Consider the following 16,589-nt stretch of genomic DNA (forward strand, 5'->3'; position numbering starts at 1 on the left):
GGAATAACAGCACCAAAATAGTTCCATAATAGTTGCTGTACTTTTTCAAACTACAGGTACAAAGAATACCATTTTTCAGCCACTCAGATAATGTAAAAAAAAGTTTGCGCGATTACTTTTTATCCACCCATTTGTATAATTGTAATTTGAACTGAAAAGACAGGCGTTAGGCATCTCTTGGATCCAGACAGTAACTCAAAAGAAGCACATCTGCCCTCATAATCAATCATAATCAACAGATTACACCCCATTTCTGTACTACCTCTCCGAAAAAGTACTACAAAGTGAAGGAGAATTTGTGTCTATGAAACTGGGTGTGCTTGTTTTTTAAAGAGCTTCCAGCAGCGAATGAAAACCATGCTACCCCAGTCAACCACCTCAAAGAGAGGAAACAAATCCATAACCACTGGCTTTAAAAGGCCACAGGACCAACAAACCTTTTAAAAGACCAAAAGAGGTGTAAGCTGAGAAACAAAGGTCAATCTAATATGGACTTCTTTAACGATTGTTTCACTCTTTGACTAATTCCCAGAGGCAAAAAAAAGAAAGAAAGGAGCATGGGGAGGGAATGAGGAAAGATCCAGTTAGCTAGTCCACTCCCTGCTCCTTGTGGCACAGCTCTCTCTGGGAATTTAACCAAGGTGAGATAATCTCATATCTATAAAGTGCTCTTCACCTAACCTTAGAATGACTCTTAAAGCTAATGTTCACAGTTTTTATAAAATGTCTAAAGATCTGCCAGTGTAGTGATAACGGGGGCAAGGCAAGTCCTCCCTTATGTCTGCTATTACTAGGCTAATCTAACCTCCCCATGAGATTTTCTAGATTTAATTTAGGCATTTGGAGGATGATGCTTGGCAGCGACAAGGGCCATCCATCTTCTCTTAACAGTCCCAATCTTTATAGAGGCTCCAGACTTCAGGTAGTGCATGTGATGGATAGCACCCCTGGCTGAGGACAGTCCATTAGTAGAAAAAGAAAACCACAGAGCAAAAGCCCAGTTACACTGTCTCAAGTGCAATTCGGGGGTAGTGGCAGCTCTGTATACCGCATTACTAAAGAAAAAAAACAAAACAATGTTTTAGAACAAACGTCCACCCCAGTTAACCATCCTAGCACCCCTCACAGGTTCAGATCATTGAACTCCAACCCTGCAGAGAGTTTAGCTTCGACTGCCACCGAGCTCAGCAGCCTTTAAAGAAAAGTAGCTCAGCTCGATCCAGCAGTATTATTCTGATTTGGGGCGACAAACACAGAATAAGAGGCAACTTGAGGCGACTAGGGTGCATCCACTCTGTACTTCATTTTGAAGCTTCAATTGCAAAAAAAATCTAAGACACGTTCAATAGTTTAGCCCTGAAATAGCAAAATAACACTTCTCAGCGCCAACTGACAGAGCGCTTGATACAGTAGGCTGATTGACAGCGTGCGACAGCTCAGACGGTATTTGATATCAGTCAAAGTTAAAGTTTTTTATGAAGACAGACTGAAACTAGGTCTATATTTTGGAGTTGAAACGGATGTGTAGGAGGGAAAAATAATATTTTCTGCCCGGAGGACCTAACCTTGAAGGTTTAAGACATATACTGCATTTTTGTAACTGTTTAAAAACCCCTCAAGCATTAAATCTTGCTCAACTTTGAATTCATCACCGATGCTAATTTGTGCATCCAGAAATCTCCGTGACCTTGTACTGGCACGACTGGGATGATGCTACGTAAACAGAAAATAAACAGGAAGCAAACTTTGCTAGTTAACCAGTTCACGTGAAGATGATGTGTTTTTACTCCCCCCATGATGTCCAATTAAGAGCTGTGTTTATCAAAGGAGCTCTACATCGGAGCTTTTTACAGGTACCCACCGCTGCTGCCGCCACTTTTATCTGCACAGACAGCAGGACACCAGTTCAAAACAAAAACATGGATCATGTATAAAGTAAAGGGGTGGGGGTGGGGGGCGTCTCATGCATATTTGCAAAGACTTGTTTGCTAAATCACTTTGAGCAAACACAAAAACACTGTTTATCACACATTCATTTGGCATTATAGCAGGCTTCAGTGCATTTCAACCGAGTAAATAAAGGGAAGATAAAATGCAGTAATCCATCACAAATCATCTCAGGCCTCCTGTCATCTCACACAGCATGCTAGCCTGCCTTGGCTTTAATTAAGTTATTCTGGAACTGCTGACAACAAAATAAATAAAGAAATGGAAGGAAAATAGAGAAGAGTGTGAAGTGTGGGGAGTTTCTATGGAGACCTGAAGCATCTGGCTTGATCCCAATAATTTGTTCTCTGCTGTCTTCATCTCTTTTTCTGCCTCTGTCTCTCCCTCTCTTTGTCACAAGTTTCTACGCAGAGACTGTCGTTCCTCACGTGCGTAACCCCCATGACGGCGCAGAATCGGTACCTTTGATTGCAGCCGCTGTCATCATTTCATCCCATCTGGGTAAAGTCAAATTTAAGACGGCAGTTTCGGTGCGTTTTTATCTAAGCGTGTTGTTCTGTTTGTCTCTCTTGGAGACCTGTCCCCCCTCTGAAACAGTTAATATCAAACACGTATAACAAAATCATACTTTATCACTTTAACTAACTTTAAGGCCATGGAATTGAAATGAAATTTTCGAGTGTCGCTGTTGTAAAAACATCCCCAACGAGGTTGAACAGTTTGTTTGTGAGAAATCAAACCAGGAGTGACTGATGTGAGACAACAATCAAAAAAGACCAATACACAAGAGAATGATAGGGCAGCAGGCCGAAAGGATCACAATAACTGTGCTCGTGCTATTTATATGAGAGATATATTCAACCTATATAGTGTCCTGCTGGATAAGTGATGGCGTAAAGTGTCAAACTGTTAAACTGGGGCTCTACTACAGCATTTAGTCTCAATTTGAGCATAGCCTTTTAAAGCCTGGGGCTTGTTGGGAGGAGTGATGGAAGAGATTGTAACAGGCTCTCTACAGCTGATTTAGGGACAGAGACAAGGGATGATAGATGGGTGAACTTTAAATTTGACCCCAAAGGATGAAAACTGTATGGGGGCAGGCTGACATGGAATTCATAAGATAACAAGATTAAAGTTCACTTCTCAGAGGCTCGCTTGTGACTTCTCTTGTATTTGATGCTTATGGTATTTAAACTGCAGCCAACTGTTGAATAGTACATTTGAGCCCATATGCCAACATACAGGTTCCTGCTTTTATTTATTTACTTTTTCTTACATTTCAGTAAATTCAGCTGCTTTTGTGTTTGGAGCTGTTGGTGTAGCAGAGCTATCACTGTGAAGGCATTGCATGGGCTGCAGGAAATTATAACTGCCGTTGCTGTTTTATTTTGCAAAGGTTTTAACAGTGAACAAGAAATTACTTTCCTATTACTTTGGAAAATAACTGGCATCTTACAAGTAAAAATAATTGTTGCTGTCCAACTCAAAAGCCAAACACCACGTCCAGAGAGACACCAGCGGTGCACTTGTGTGGGAATTTGTGACCCTCTCATTCATGCAAATGAAATGGGTTCTCAGTGCATGTACCTCTGGCAAAAAATAAAAATGAAGTCTGCATTTAGGCACCTCTTTGGCAGTGCATAAATACTCGTTGTGACTGCCAAGTGCCTTTAAAACAGTCATAATTGTCCTTGGTACACCTGCACAAACCTTTTCAAAATAATTGACAGTGGCAGGCCGGGTTTTCTTAACATCTCGAAGAACCTATGATGGTTCTTTTATGGGCTTAGACTGTCTCAGTGTCTTCTGTCTCTTCATATAATCGCAGACTGACTCAGCAATGTTGAGATCAGGGCTCTGTGGGGCCCAGACCATCTGTCACAGGACTCCTTGAGCCTGGAGATACTTCTGCATGATTATGACTGTGTGGAGGATTATTTTTTGTTCAGTGTTGCTGCTTTTATTTAGATTTTTAACCTTAATAAAATAAGGTGTTGTGGCTCTCCTAACTGACGATGCTATTTTCCCCCAGAGTGCTTTAGAAATGTGCACTGCTACAAAACTGAGGTCATACAAAGAGATGAAATTTAAAAAAGGAATGTGTATATATCCGTAGTTGCTCATTTGAAATTAGGCACATACTAAGAAGAGCATATAAAGTGGGCCTTTAATGATTAAATGATGATATGAGGGTCTTCTAAGATACACGCTGCATCTAAAACATAAACATTAATAATTACAAGTGTTTTTCTATTTCCATTCTTTTTCAAATGGGAAATCTTTTCAATAATTTATGAGTTTTTCTGCCCTTTCTCTTCCCATTGTCAGATGTTAAGCACCAAAGTTATCCCCTGGCGCTTAAAAAGGAAAGAGTGGGTACACATCTAACATTAAGTAGATACCGGAAAATCATTTAGACTCGATGATGCTTTAAGATGCGTTGAGTGTAGAAAACTTTACATTTGGCATTTAGGTTTCAAGTGTGAAAATGTTTCCTCACATGACAACGAGTGGGCACTTTGGCAGATTAGATTTTTTGAAATAAGACAAAGCAGAATGGAGGATTTCCTCATGGGAGGAGAAACCTTGGCTCATAACTCCATCCATTGTCTCCTAGTCTTTTATTTTCCTCTACTTCAACAGAGGGATAATCTGCTTCAAATGACACCATATTGTTGATAGCAGAGAGGCTTATTGTCCTCCTTTCATGTCTCTGATAAAAGACACAGAGAGCTACTGTTCCAGCCACCGGGATTGAGAAGAGAGTACCATTACACTTCCTCATCTCCATAAAGCCTCCATTCATCCATTTACCTCTCAGGACTCTGGGCTGCACCAGCCTGAAGGAAGAAGCAGTCGAGTGCAGAAAGCTGCTTCACTTTGCTCTGCTCAGTATGGCACCCAAGAAGGCTGATGTGCTGAGTAGTGACAGTCAGCAGATTCGCTTTGTTGTGCACTTTCATTTGGGCAACAAGGGGCCGCTTTCGTTAAGTGCAACTCGCTGGGATGAAAGAATTAGAGTTGGCGAAGGCAGCGTTAGTTTTACTCCATCACTTTGAAATCCCGACTATAACCATCTGTCTAACTCACTCTGAAAATTCAAGCCAGCAGAACCAGGGACAGATTACTCATTTCTGCTCCAACTGTAGACGCAGCAATTTAGTTATGAGGCTTATCCTCATATTTTAAAAAAAAGAAAAGTTGTCCCATTAAATATAAAGATTACTTAATTGTCCTGGGGGACAATCAGAAATATCAGTACAAACATTGCTGATGGGAATATTGGTCTTGCCGGGCTATTTTGCAGAGCGTTTTAGCATATCATCGTTAATGGGCGAGGAGCTCAAAGGAGGGAAGAGAAAAAAGACGCACTTGCAGTTGGAAAGCGTTTACAGAAATGTGTTTTCTTTTTCTCTGACATAAAACGCGCCTGGAAAACTCTAGAAAGCTGTCTGAAAGGAGTTCGGTGCTTCAGTCCAGCATAAGAGCCAGATGGCTAAGCATTAGCAGGAAAGTCTGAAACCTGACAGTCATTCAATACACAGACATCTGATGACCTGGCCGCCCACCTAATTGAAAGCCCCCACCCCCTCCCAAAAGACACAGACACACACACGCAAGCACACACACACAAGCACACACACGCATGCTGAGAAATATGTGTTTACAAAACAGAACCCTTGAGGAACATAATGGCCGGCGAAAGCTTTTGTGAGCTCTGAAGTGAGGGGTGGCTGACCCTCACTCTGCCATCTTCATTAAAGCCTCTGACAGAGCAAAGACAGCTTTAGGTCAATACTGAAGTAGACCAAGGCTAAGCAGGAATCTCCCACACAACACACAGAGCTACACATGCGCAAACGCTGGTGAAATTCACACACGCACACGCATTTGCTTATCAGGAAACAATGATCAGACACGCACATGCTGTCGAAGCCCATCCTCGCACTATAAAGGTCATATTCACAGGTGCGAGGACTGCCTAATTGCACATTTCATACGATCTTGAAGCCTCTGAATGGAAACTGCAAAGGCATTTCTAAAGATAAAAAAGCAATAAGAGCTCACAATATTATGTTTCTCCCCAAACATATTTGGTGGAATCATTGCCATTCAAATTACACAGTATATTTTCCAGCTGATATACTTTAAACAAGATAATCATCAGCAGAGGGAAGTGGGGTAGAAATTTCATTGAGCAAACAATGATTATTTTATTCAAAACCCAGGGGAAAAGAAATAGGGAGAATATCAGATGAGATGATTCAGGGTGAAGCGTGCTTAAAGCCGCGGACGGCCCCGTTTTCGCCGGCATCAACTCCTGTCGCATGGCGCCGGAAATAAAAAGAAAACATTATCCCACAATCAATAAGATAAATGGGAGCAGTGAGACAGAAAACACATTTTAATGTGGAGCCGGACAATATGTTAATATTATAATCTCTTTTTTTTATAATCTTTCCATATTACCATCGCATGACAACATTTTCATATGGTGATACTTTTTTTCACACTCTTCATGTGTAAATGAATGATAACACATTTTTGCCAAAGTCTGTCACAGCGTGAGCTCCAAAACACTTCATACCATATTGTAGACTTATTTTTTTCATGTGTAAGATTTTGCTCTCGTAAATCCGCTTATTGAAACAAACATTCAACGCCAACACGAAAGCACCCCGTGGCTCCGAAAATATGTATAAATTCAAGATTTGTCCGATGCCTTAAACGGCATGATGTTTTTTTAAATGCATTATCCCATCTGCAAAACAGGCGACCAGAGGCTCTCAGCCTGTTATTAGGGGAACAAGTTTATTGTAAGGTTCTGGAAAGGAGGCGGTGAGCGAGGACGGCCATGCAGAGTCACATCTGGCCTTGGAATTGCAGACAAGCTCTTCACCCCATCAAGGTTGCGAGACCAAGAAGTTTTACGATTCTATTTTTATTTTTATCAATCTATAGCATCAATTCACAAGAAAAGTTGCCTCGGGATCTCTTATATTGTAAAGCAAAGACCCTGCAATAATAATGTCCACATCTATTTTGTGAAATTAGGCAAAGTTGGACACTTATGCAGGTAAGAGTACAGGGTGCCCAATGCATTTTCGTTATGAGGTGTCACACAGTTCTGTTTTATCAGACGCCATCCTCATCTTAGTATGCACAAGCAGTCCTTTGGCACTCATGCCTCGGCTATATTGGCCACTTCCAGATAAGGGACACATTTTAAAGACTGGCAAAAGCTCGCAGGAAGGAAGCGGAGGAGTGACAGTGGTTTAAGTGGGTGGTCCCAAACCTCCGGGCCACGGATCGGAGTCTTTTGGTACCGGGCTGCGACAGTTGAGGCTCGGGTGTGAAATTTATGGTTTTCAGGGTTTTTATTGGTTTTTCTGGTTATTTTTTTATCGTTTTTATCGTTAACTCGGTGTACCTGGGTCTTTTCCTGTGTGTTATGAATAAATCTTCCCTTTTTTTGGTACTGGTACTGGTTTTATTTGGTTGTATTTATCCGTGACACCTTAAAGAGCGGTCTAAGAAAATATGGTCGAACATAAGCCGGTCTATGGTGCAAAAAAGTTTGGGGACCGCTGGTTTAAGTCACAGGATTGTCAACCAGGAGACCGTGGTTCGTGTTCTGTAGGGAAGTTTTTGCTTTTTTTCATCTGCTGTATTTTTTTTAGACACATTTTACTTTGTTTGTTCATTTGATTAAGGCACCAAGAAATATCTGATTAGGTCTACAAAAACACTGCGGCCTTCCAGGCTGGGAATGACAGACCTCTCTCAAAAGACCCCAAACACCTTGAGCCTAAAGACCCACGCCAGCAGTTTTGACAAAATGTCACTAAAGGATAATCCAGGTTGGTTGCTTTTTTTCCTCTGGTCACAAAGACAAGCACATTTCCAGACTATTGCCTCATTCATGATATTCATGGATATCTTGAAACCTCCGAATTGCTTCTCTGCTTCTTGGTGATCATGATCTGACCATAATCTTCAGCACATGCACGCCATCATGCAAACCCGCTCCTTGTTTTCAAATTCACTTCTTCCTGTAGAACTTCCAGAGTTTACTCTAGTGAATTCAAGACACTTTAAATAATCGATGACAGGTGTAAAGTCACATGTCATGAGTTCATTTATAACTGACCTATAATTATCTATTATTTGACTGGAAAACAACATAATACTAACGAATAAATCAAAAAGCTAAATTAAATGAATGACGAGAAACGCTTCCTCAATTTAAATACCTCTCTTTTCAGCCTCTTAGCGCTAAGCGGATGTTTTTATTGGTTAAGATGGAAAACTGAACTTAAAATACATCATTTATTGACCAAGCAATTGACCTTTTGGAAAAACAATTTCCACATTACACATATAATGACTATGAAGGCTTGCTGTAAGCAAAAGGTTACAAGAGTGAATATATGTACTGTGCCTCTGACTTACAGTAATAAATGTTTTATATAACAAAAGGCAGTGATGAAAAAGACAAACATTATTTCCAGAGTTGCTGTTATGGAAGGGTCAGAAAGACACATTAGATCTAGCCTTGTGTAAATTATAATGTGGACACTCTGACTTTAATATCATATTTAACTGGAGTACATCTCTCGGGATTCACTTGAGAAAAGAAAAACAACATAAGAACAACAACAAAACAACAAAACCCTTTCCTTTTAGAGAATTTATGTGAACCCTGTGAATGCTTTTAAGGTTTTGAAATGATAGAAGATGCTCGGCGTGATGCTCAACATGATGGGCGAGGTGTGAAGTGAGTGAGAATTGATCTTTAGTTCTTGTCAGTAATAAACATGTCAAAAACTATGGCTGAACTATGTTTAAATCTCTGACAGCTGTGAACTGCAGCTGCAAGTGTGAATGAAAAGCTTCGTACAAAAGTTTGTCTTATCAACAGCACTAAGCCACTGGGATTTTCTGAGCCACGACAGTGTCAGAGTAGAGTCCTTTAGAATCAATATGGGATTTTAATGAATGCAAACAGAGGGATTTATGTGTATAAATGAAGGAAGTTGCGCAGGGCTCATCAAACCTCAGGTGCTTTGTGCACAACTTGTAAAATCATTTCAAAATCATGTGCTTCCTGCACATTACCACCACTCTTACCCAGGTGAGTTGCCCGGCTTTCCTTTAATGTGAGTAGTGCTGCTTCTCCACTCTTGGTTTGACAGCCTTGTGCCTCAGGTGATAGACAATAAGTTACCAACCGCATCCCCTCAACAAATGAGAAGCTTCGTTGGTAAGGCATAACACATGCAGATGTTCAAGCTACCCTCCAACATGTTTCTGACTCTTTAACGACCGCAGGGAGTTACTTCTGCTTCAAAATTCAGAAGCTGTTTGGGTCATTACTGACGAACAAGACCAAGAGTCTGCAGCCTCACATGACGCTAGCATGGCCACACACGCTGCAAAATGCTAATGTATGCAAGGTCACAGTAACAGTATCGATTTGCTGACATTTAGCATCTGCAATCACTACATGTTAGCATGCTAAGATAGCACAAAATCAAACAAAAGTACTGCTGAGAATGATGGGAAGGTCCGTCATTTGCACGTATATGGATATGAGTATTTAAATTTAGATGATGCACCCAGTTAAACTCACAGGCAATCCATCCAACAGTTGTCAAGTTTAATTATACCAAAAAATAGCGACTCGAAGCGTACCGCTGGTGTGTCCAAAAATTGTGTTTTTTTAGCACTTGATGGAAAGTGAGAACTGCAAAGTGTGGACAAAATGACCTATGCTGCTGCTCTTTTTAACTGTGCCTCCTCACTGCAGGCACATTACGCTGCCATCAGTGTTGATGTTGTCTCTGTATTGGGACGGGTTCATCTCTAATTTTATAACAGGTCTAATTATCTTCTGTTTTCGTAGGAGCAGGTCTGATGGTCCTCTGGTCACCGTGAGATTGAGTTCTTTCATTTTAGTAGGAAATTAATTCGCGAATGCGTAATTTGCTTAGATGAACCTTTCTAATCAGGGTCTATTTAAAAACCTCCCATCCACTAGCACCGCTAACTGCACTGCTTGGTTCACACCAGTAATCAGACAACAACACTGCCAGAAACTGAACCTGGATCTGTGCAAAACTGGGCAAGCGTTCAGCCCACTGGAAAATCACAGAAGTGTTCGGAGCAGCCGAATGGCGGAGCTGGTATTGCTTTAAACATAAAGCAGCAGAGAGATGAAACAAGCACTATGGATCTGTTCATTACAGAATGGGTCACTCTGAGCAAAGAAAGCAAATGGGAAGATTTAAAGAGCTGCTCAGAAGGAGCAGGCATGTCTTTAATTTCAGCCTACTTAAAAAAAAAATCAAAGGGATAAGGAGAAAATCATTTATAGCTCATCCTGGCAGGAAATCACAGACAAATCACTGCCTACATCTTGTCACCTCCAACCAACTCATACAGTGTCATCAAAATAATAAATATGTGCTTGAACCCATCAAATGTGAGCTGAGAAATGACCGGAATGACAAAAGCAGCTTCTTGCATTTTGCGAAAGTCAATCCCCGCGAACCTGAATCTCCACGCCTCTTTCGTCAAATTTGAAACTACCAAATAAAACAGACTTGTAAATCATACAGAAGTCCCTCTCGAGTATCAACATTTCCTTAGAAGGCAGCTTCATTTATTTTTCAGCCATGCATATTTAACAGTTGCTCTCACTTGGGGAAAACAGGCCACTTTATGGAAGTCATTCCAAGAATTCATCAACACTGTCAGTGAACGTGACAGCCATATATTTCTATGTCAAAAATGCACGAGCCCCCCGAAAAATGCGGTAAGAAAAACCGACCTAGGGATGATCAACGGTGCTCGAGACACGATGAAGTGAATAAGAGCGATCCTCACAAATGAAATCAGTCATTTCACGCGTTCATTCACATGTGGTGGAGTTTCTCTTTCGACGAAGCAAAACAACTTGTTATCCCCTAAACGCCATACAGGCAATCTCCTCTCAGTGTACTGTCAAATTTCATCATAAGAGTTCAACACTTTGTTGCCTAGATTAAAGTGCCAAAAGCCAGATAACAAAAACCCCAACAACAAACATGCACCACATGGTTTCTAAAGGCATTACAATTCTCTGCATTACGCTGCAACTCACCCAGCTTAATCCTATCTGACAATCAAATCTAATACAAACTCTAACGAGGAAAGTTACAGCGAGACTCCGGCAAAATAATGGATTTGTAGCTTTTATTTTTATGTGTAATGAATGATAAATTTCAGAACAAACGAAAGGCAAGAAAACAATAACAAAAAAGAAATCTTTGGTAGACTACCATGAAAGCCCGAGTTCAAAGAAATATGGACTTGCGGCGTATTGCATCATGTGGGGGCACACCACCGAGTCATCTGCCACAGAGCTCATTCCAGACAAACCTGCAGCAGAGTGTGTGCAACAAAACAGAAAGATTCATTGATCTTTTTTTCCTTCTCCCCATCACCTCATTTAGACCAAAAAAAATAATAATCTCCAGAGTGATATTTATGGGACATAAATAAGAAGTAGACAAATCTAATTTATTTCAGGGTCACTTCCATCAGCTCCCAGAGCCAGTGCAATCAATGTTACTGAAATCTCTGCTCCCCTTAAAGTAAAAAGAGAATAAGTAAAAACAAAAATCTCCATAACTGCCATCATAAGCTTCAGAAGATCTACGTGGCTGTATCATAAAGGCCTAATTTAGACTGTTTTTCTAAGCGAGAGCTGCATGAACAAACCCACCGACTGCCACATGACCTCCGCAAAGAACTAAAACACAGGGTGTTTTCCCTCAGCGCAGCCATAATGATACATTGCTATTTATGTTCCGGCAGCTGGTGGGTGGCTGTGCAGAAAAGTCACTCAGTCTGCCTCCTTTATTTGCCCCCCGAATCTTGTAAGGCACCGCGAGGTTCGGTTTTATGTGAATGCCTCTGTTAGTCAGGATGTAAATTCTTTTTTACAAGCTGAGTGATGGCATAAACAGTTTTTTGAGCTGCGAATATAAAAATCTTGATCATGTAAATAAATTGTGCGTGTAGGCTCGTGCGCCTAATGCCGCTCTTTTCTGCGTGTTTAATGATCAGCGTGGCAGTGGGAGTATCGGCTGCTGAACTTAATGGGAAGGGCAGAGTTGAAAGGAGAGCTGTAATGATTAGGGGAATAACGTATAATTCATTTCGATCATTCAGTCTACTTACACAGCTGGTTCCAGTTTGTGAGAATTTGCTGCTTTGTCATATAATATTTAAGATTTCCATTTAGGATGCCAGCTCTGAGTCTGAAAAGTGTGACGGGTGTCTTTATTTTGTTACAGGCAATAATTGAGGCTCCGCAGGTGTACTTGTGACGGGAATATCAATATTCACCCCCCGGTTTATCACTTAAACATTAAAGATTTAAGAGCTTTGGTGTTTTCTGTATCTACAAGATAAATATTTGCAGGCACTTCCTGTCTATATTTATTAAAGATCAATGTCCACACATGATGGGTCACCGTGTTCTTCTCCTCAGTCGATCTTTGTACTCCGCTGCCAAGGGCACAGCTCGGTGTAACGCACGCAGCACAGAACAGTTGGAACGCTGGGCACATGATGAGAAGTTAGATCTGCTTTCTTTAGGCATTAAATACCGCACGCAATCAAAGGTGAAATTAGCACTTTCTGGTTTATTAAATCCCACAGAGGGAGTCATTTGATTATTCTGCTCCTCCACTAGTGCTTCTTACCACTGTCACACCTCAAACTACAAATTAATTTGTTTAAAATGCAAAAAAGGTTGCACCTCATTTTCTCTCAGATTTCTTCAAGACAGGCGAAAAAGCTCGCAGTACCCGTCGCCGCAACACTCTTTCGACATATCCAGTGTAAGTATTTACATTTTTGTGATTCCTTTTCTACAAAAGCGCAGCAGAAATGTGGCACTTCTCCACAGATAATTAATTGTGAAATAAAGTGGTTGTAGGATGAGATGCGTGAAGAAACTCCAGGTGTAAGGATATTCTTTAAGTGGCACATAACAGTGAATATCAAAGATTACGAGGCCTGTGTGGGGAAATAAAATCTTCCTAAACTTATTCTCCGATTCTAAGGTGCAATATAAAGGGCTGAAAAGATGCTGTTCTGTCATATTCTGTGGTCTCAGACTTACGTAGAGAATGTCAATTGTTTTCTATGTGAGAAGAGGTAATGCCCCAGAGAGCAAGAAAACAGAACATAAGGGCATCTGTAAATATATTAAACTCTTCAAAAACAATTTATATAACACATGTTAATACATACATCTCATATACAACACAATAACAGCCTTATTTTTGAGAACTGGTAGGAATAGATACATCCAGATAAACCGCCTAATAGATTAGAGGCAATCGAAGTGTACATCATGTTTGCCAACAATTCAAAAATACAAATCACCAGCCACTTTATTAGGTACACCTGTTCAACTGCTCTTTAGTGCAAATGTCTAATCAGCCGCTCACATGGAGGCAACAGCAGGCAACAGTAACTCAAACAGCCCCTTGTAACAACCAAGGTGCGCAGAAGATGGGCATCACTCCTTCCAGCTAAAACTGGAAACACAGTCCACAATTTGCACTGGCTCACCAAAACTGAAACACATTCACTGGTCTGATTAATCTTGGTTTCTGCTACACAACAGCAATTTGGCATTGGACAACATGAAAGCATGGATCCATCCGGTCTTATATCAACAATTTATGCTGGTACAATGATGTGATGGTCTGGGGGTTGTTTTTTTGGGCCACTTTGGGGCCCTTTGTAAGAACTAAGGATTGTTTAAATGCCAGAACCTGCTTGTTAACCGTGACCATCCCTTTATGACCCCATCTTTTGATGGCTGCTTCCAACAGGTCCCAAAGCTCACATCATCTCAAACTGGTTTCTTGAACATGACAGCGAGTTCAGTGGACTCAAATGGCCTCCACAGTCACCAGATCTCAATTCAACAGAGCACCAGAATGTGTTCGACACCTTGTTGTAGCTATGCCACAAGACAAAAGGTGGTCCAACCCAGCCCTAACAAGTATACCTAATAAAGTGGCTAGTGAGTGTATATTCAGTTTAACTTTAAGCAAAAGAAAAGTGTCAAATTCCAACTTATGAGAAGAGGCAATGTTTGGCATTTTTGCTTAAGAATAAAGCTCAGTTACTTCATCTAATATTTGCAACATTTCTCCAGAAATGAAAAGCTTTGGCCAGTAATTTCCTCATACCATGCACAAACTGAAAGGCAGATAAGCCTCTGTCAAACATTATCAAAGTACATTAAACAGCTTGTCTAGGTTCAGTATTGATTTCCAGCAGTTCTCAGAGTAAACCTTATCTATGCCTCTGAATGCTGGCTTGCGTGCACTGTTCAGTTGTGTTCAACTTGACAGGGCTGAGCTGTTAGAGAAGACAAAAACAATGCTTAGGCTGCTGAAGCAGGAAAAACTTTCCTCTTTTTCATCTGCAAATTAACCATTGACAAGATCCAAATGGGTAACCTTAATTAACTGAAGCTGCTGTGCGCTAAAGGCTGAACCACCTGGCTGTCAAACAGGGAACACAGCGAGAAACGGACTAGTCTGAGCGCAAGTTTGTGCCAAAACGTGTCTTTTTCAATACAATATTCTAATTGATATCATCTGAATGGACTGCTAAGCACTGACTGTACACACCTGGCCTCAAGGACATCATCTTCATCTCATTTTAATTGCATTTGCAATGAGGAAAGAAATAAACCTGCTTTAACAAATTAAATCTGGATGATTTTGATCATTTACTTAAAAGTGTGGAAATATTATCAGCAAACTGTATCTTTTGTGTCAAAAGTAAAAAAGCACTTGTGTTATATTATTATTTATTAGAAAATTATCAAAGATGCATTATGCAAAGCGATTGTGGAGGAAGATGATATAAATTCACCATGTGGGAGTCACGATTATGTACTTCCCCATAGAGTTGCACTGTCTCCATTTTCTTTATTGTGTTTTTCCCATGTAAAATTGATTTTTGGTTTTCTCTCATAATTTCCATATAATGGAAATGGGAAGCTCTGCTTGGAATTTTTTTTTCCTGATGTACAGTACTAATCTTGTTTTCAGAGTGGCAATAATGATGGTAGAAATGCTCCATAAATGACACAGTATTACACATAAATAACAAAACAGATTTTTATCTTTTATTCACTTTTATTAACTTTGTACATTATAATAAATAGTGAATTTTGTGTTATTACTACTCACCGTCTCAGCTTTGATTGATTAACCACTGGAATACTTTTAGGGGAAGAGTGAGAGAAAATATGAAAATAATATTACTTGACAAATGCTCAGCAGAGCTTACATTTGCTTTAATGTCCTGAATAGTACATCTATTACACGTACAGGCTACACCAGCTCCAACAACCAACCAACAGCTTTATTTTACCTTGTAAGCTACAGTCCAAGTCGCTTGTGTTTTACTATAGCTGTGAATACTCAATAATAATTGAGTGGAAAAGCTTGAAAAAGACATAGAATTATACAACGTTGAAATAAGTGGGTAAAAAAGAGAACTGAAAAGTTTTTATGTTATGGAGCATAATGATTACAGCCTTTTTTATATTTTATTAATGTAATAATGATATTCAGTTCCCAGTTTTAGTTCAGTTCCTCAAACCATCTCCAAACTTTCCAGCAGCCCAGTAAAATGTCCTACTTATTAACATATGGCGTTTCTGAGGGGGAGAAAAAAAGAATGGCAGTCAGGCACTGTAATTTTAAACGGCCTCTGTCGTCATAGGGTCTCATCACACACTCACAAAAGCTGCTTGAAGAATTCCTAAGATATCATTTAAGTTTTTAAAGGTCATACAGTTTGATAATTCACGCTCCACAACCTGGTGACAGATGTGATCAGGTCATGTACTTTCACTTGAGCTTAGGTCTGACCCAGAAAATCGGGCTGAGAATATTCATGTGAGCGTCCTTGGAGGATTCCAGAGACTCTCTCTTTCATGACCGTCATACGACCCCTCCTGTAGCACACATGGGCAAAGTGCCACACCATACTGTAAAAATGCTTCCAGATGGCCTCCATATCCTCCTACTGCCTGACTCTGTGGTTACGGGTTAACTTAGTGACGCCCACTCCGAGTGTATTCACCGTGATTGTAGCCGGTTTCTGTTTAGGCACACACAAAACAGTGCAGTCAGGCTCCCAGTAAAAAACAAACAAACAAAGAAAACCAGAGGACAAAGTCCTTTGCTTGCATTTTCTCTACATACAAATAGACATATACAGTGGCTATTGTGTTAGCTCTGATTTAACTGATGTTTAATTTGTTCCACTGGCAGCTCTGGTTCTGTCCTTCAGCCACACTGACACTAGCACCAGTTATCAGAACATATGAGTCATGCATAGGCTTCTTATTTTGCAGCGATCTCTGAAATCTTCATTCAAACGATGCTTTGAATTACTGCTGTTCTGAAGGTAAGAGTCTTTGATAACCATCTGGATGAAAAAAGAAAGTATTCCGCCTGTTACTCGCACACACACACATACAGAAGTAAATAAATGAAAATATTCTTCTTACTTTTCTTAACGTACAATCCTTTTTATAGTCTTTTATG

At 40.3% G+C, this 16,589-nt stretch overlaps 1 protein-coding gene across 3 annotated transcripts in view; it reads right to left on the reverse strand.

Moving 5' to 3' along the window:
• The window catches only part of cadm1b (cell adhesion molecule 1b), a 165,875-nt gene that overhangs the window by 121,751 nt on the left and 27,535 nt on the right, over positions 1–16,589 (reverse strand). The gene's annotated exons all lie outside the window — the stretch shown is intronic.

The sequence above is a fragment of the Simochromis diagramma genome, unplaced genomic scaffold, assembly GCF_900408965.1.
Source record: "Simochromis diagramma unplaced genomic scaffold, fSimDia1.1 OVJJ01000344.1, whole genome shotgun sequence".
Taxonomy (NCBI): domain Eukaryota; kingdom Metazoa; phylum Chordata; class Actinopteri; order Cichliformes; family Cichlidae; genus Simochromis; species Simochromis diagramma.